Genomic DNA, 4,170 nt, shown 5'->3' with positions numbered 1-4,170 from the left:
TTTATTGAACAGAGCATGTTTAATGTTTGATCCAAAAAAAATAAATAAATAACAGAGCATGTTTGATCTTTCTATTTGATATTCTTCAAAAAAAAAAAAAAAATAGAACATGTTTGAATCAGTTTGATGTTTGATGTTTCAGATCATTCTGCCATTCACTAGGTCTATTGTGTAGTCATTGTAGTGTGTGAATAACTGAATATGTACATCTTCCTAGCTGCTTTTGTATATTTTCCTCTCTTAAAAAATTTGATTTTGCTATAATAATATTATACCAGAGCATGTTTGATGTTTCTGACAATAATTCTTTTATATATTTCAGTTGATCTCGCCCCAATTCAACTTCAGTCTTTCAGTCTTAGAGTATCAACGGGTAACAAAATCTGATCTCATCTTGATGTGTTTTATTTTAATCCGTGTATATTTTGTTATAATATCCTTATTTACATATGTTCTTGAGGGCTTTTTGGAAAGATCATGTATGCTATGTTTAGAGAATCTTTAACATGTTAAATCTTTGTGAATTATGCAAATCCTAAATTTAATTGTATATGTAATCTGTTGGTTGGGTAACTTGGGTTATATGCGAATTATCTGAATTGTATATGTATTTGTTATGAATCCTTTTTATTTTATTTATTTTATTATATATATAAAGTTCAATATTTTATAAATTGTTGATGATTTTTTTTTTTTTTAAAAAAAAAAAACCAATTGTAGATTCATGGCTGGTAATGCGAATAATGGTGCTAAGACTATTGATTCTAGTGTTGGTGCTTCGGCTTCCCCTATTCCTACTCCTAGTCTTTTAGATAGCACTATGCCTCCCGTTAATACTGAAAATGTTGAATGCGTTGGTAATGTTGGTACTCAGAATCCTAATTCAGTTGAAGCTCTCCCACCAAAATCTAAATCAAATGTGCAAAAATCAATTGTATGGGAACATTTTACCAAGGTAGAGGGGGGTGATCCCGAAGATCCTAAATCAAAATGCAACTATTGTAGCAAATTGTTTAGTTGTCACCCCAGAAGGCTAGGTACTTCATCCATGTTATCACATATCAAAAATAGTTGCAAGAAATATCCTGCTAGGTTTGGCAAATTAGATAAGTCACAATCAACGTTGAGTTTTGATGCTAAGAATGAAGGACAAATGGGAGAAGGATCTGTTGGCAATCTTGTCATTGCGAAATATAATGTTCAAAAAATAAGGGAGGCATTGGCTAAGATGGTAATTGTGGATGAGTTGCCATTTAAGTTTGTGGAGGGTGAAGGGTTTCACGATTTTATGAAAACGGTTGAGTCTAGGTTTAAAATTCCTTCCCATTATACTGTAATGAAGGATTGTATGAAGATTTTTATATCTGAGAAGGAAAAGCTTAGGGCAATGTTTTTGACAACTGGTGCTCGGGTTTGTCTCACCATTGATACGTGGACTTCAATCCAAAACCTTAATTATATGTGTGTCACTTGCCATTTTATTGATAGTGATTGGAATTTACATAAAAGAATTATAAATTTCTCTTTAATTCCTAATCACAAAGAAGAGACTATTGGGAAAAAGATAGAGTCTTGTATGCTTGAGTGGGGTATCAGTAGCATTTTTACTGTCACGGTTGACAATGCTATTGCCAATGATACTGCTATTGAGTACTTGAAGAGAAAAAGTAGAGATAAGGTGGGCACCATATTGGATAATGAGTTTATGCATATGAGGTGTTGTGCACAAATACTAAATCTTATTGTAACTGATGGTTTAAAAGAGGTTAGTGACTCTATTGTGAAGGTTCGAAATGCAGTGAAATATGTGAAGTCTTCACCTTCAAGATTTGAGAAATTTAAGGCTTGTATGGAGAAAGAAAAAATTCAGTTTAAGGGTTTGTTGTGTCTTGATGTTCCAACTAGATGGAACTCCACATATAAGATGTTAGAAGCTGCTGAAAAATGTCAAAATGCCTTACATCTAATGGAGGAAGAAGATGGATACTTTGTTTCTACGTTGTTTGAGGGAGGGCAAGGGAGAAGGGGTTTGGGACCTCCCACTTTTGAGGATTGGGTAAATGTTAGGGTTTTTCTCAAGTTCTTAAAACTTTTTTATGATGTGACCATGCGACTTTCTGGTTCTTTGTATGTGACATCAAACATGTACTTCCAAGAGATTTGTGGCATCCAAGCACATTTACAAGCTTTTAGTGAGAGTGGAGATTATGTATTAAGTGCCATGGCGGAGAAAATGAAGATGAAGTACAACAAGTATTGGGGAGATCTTGATAGGGTTAACTTGATGTTGTTTGTTGCAGTTGTTCTTGATCCACGCACCAAATTGGATTCATTAGATTATTGGTTCAAAGAAGTTCTCAGTGTTGAGCAAGCAACTCAAATGATTACAAAATTGAGGCACCACTTGGATAAATTATATGACCACTATGACAACAATGGTGGGAGTTCCTCTCGGGTTCATAATGGTAGTGATTCGTCAACCACAATAGATGAAAGTGAGAGTAGTGACAATTCATTTCACTTCATGAGTAAGTTCCAAAAGTACCGGGCTTTTAAAAGTGATGTAGAAAGCAAATCGGAACTAGATCGGTATTTGATGGAGGATGTAGAGAAAATGAATGTTAATTTTGATATTTTGAATTGGTGGAAGGTGAATTCAACTAAATTCCCAGTAATTGCCCAAATTGCACGAGATGTTTTAGCAATTCCTATTACAACGGTTGCTTCAAAGTCGGCATTTAGTACTGGAGGGCGTGTTTTGGACCCTTTTCGGAGTTCGTTGGCTCCAACAACAGTTGAAGCCTTGTTATGTTCACAGAACTGGTTAAGATCAAAACCCATAAGCGGTGGCAATGATTATGATTCAGAGATAATTGATGATGCTGAAAGTTATAGGCTCGAATCAGGTAAGCTTTCTATTATTTAAATATTCACTTACTCTATTTATCAAATTTGAATTATGATTGTAAATCATTTTTTGTTCATTCTCCTTTGTAGAAATAACTTTGAAGAACGTCAGCATTTTGTTTGAAGATGATTAGTTGAAGATGCTGCCATGCAGGGTTTCTTGATTTTTGTTGCTGGTTTAGAGCATTCAATTGTTGATGGGACTACTAAATTACTTATTCAGTTCTTTTGTTGGCACTTTTAATTTTTGTTAGACCAAGTTTTTGTTTTTTTTTTTTTGTTGGGACTTTAAATTTGTTGGACTAAGTTTCTGTTCTTTTTTGTTGGAACTTTAAATTTGTTGGACTAAGTTTTGTTATTTTTTGTTGGAACTTTAAATTTATTGGACTTAATTTCTAATTTTTTTTATTGGAACTTTTTATTTTAAATTTGTTGGACTAGGTCCAAATACTATGGTCTACGTTTATAATATATGAATATGTATTACTTTTTAATTTACTTTGATTGCTAAATGCTAAGGAGCATGCAGATTCAGTGCTTCACCACCCCATTTATGGACTAATGGATCACATTTAGGCCTTTAAGGTGATAACTGGTAGAAAATAAAAACTGATTTTAATTCAATAATTTAGTAAGTTATTTTGGGCCTAGAAAGTTTTTTTTTTAAAAAAAAAAAAAAGAATACCCGAACCCGCAAAACCCGCCCCCAATCCGTGCTACCCGTGGCCCATCGGATTGACCATTAACTACATGGGTTGCAGATCCCAATTTTTAAACCCGTTCATTGCGGGGCGGATTGTGGAAAACGTGTAAATCCGCCCCAATCCGGCCCGCGCCCACCCCTACCTATACCCATTTGAGGGTGGCCTTCAGCACTGGGGGTGGCCGCACGACCACCACCAGGTGCTAAGGATAGCTGCACAGCCACCCCCAGCCACTAGGGGTGGCTGCGTGGGCACCGCCAGTGCCATGGGGTGTACTTTGGGCCACCCCCAAATGGGTATAAGGGTGGCCCGAAAGCCACCCCAAGCCCTGGGGTGGCCATGCGGCCACCAAACCCATTATTTCCTATTATTTTTTGAAAAAAAACAAAAACAAAAAATAATATAATATAATAAAAAAATAGTTTTTTAAGATGAGGTGGCAAAATGCTGACGTGGCACTAAGGGAGCTTAAAAATATGGATGGAATACTCACAGCATGACATGTTTCAAATTCGGAAAAAACTAAAAAGATTTAATGTTAAAAAAAAAAAGTGAGGTT

This window comes from Alnus glutinosa, chromosome 2, assembly GCF_958979055.1.
Source record: "Alnus glutinosa chromosome 2, dhAlnGlut1.1, whole genome shotgun sequence".
Taxonomy (NCBI): Eukaryota; Viridiplantae; Streptophyta; class Magnoliopsida; order Fagales; family Betulaceae; genus Alnus; species Alnus glutinosa.
The sequence above is the reverse complement of the archived record's forward strand: the minus strand, read 5'-3'. Positions refer to the sequence as shown.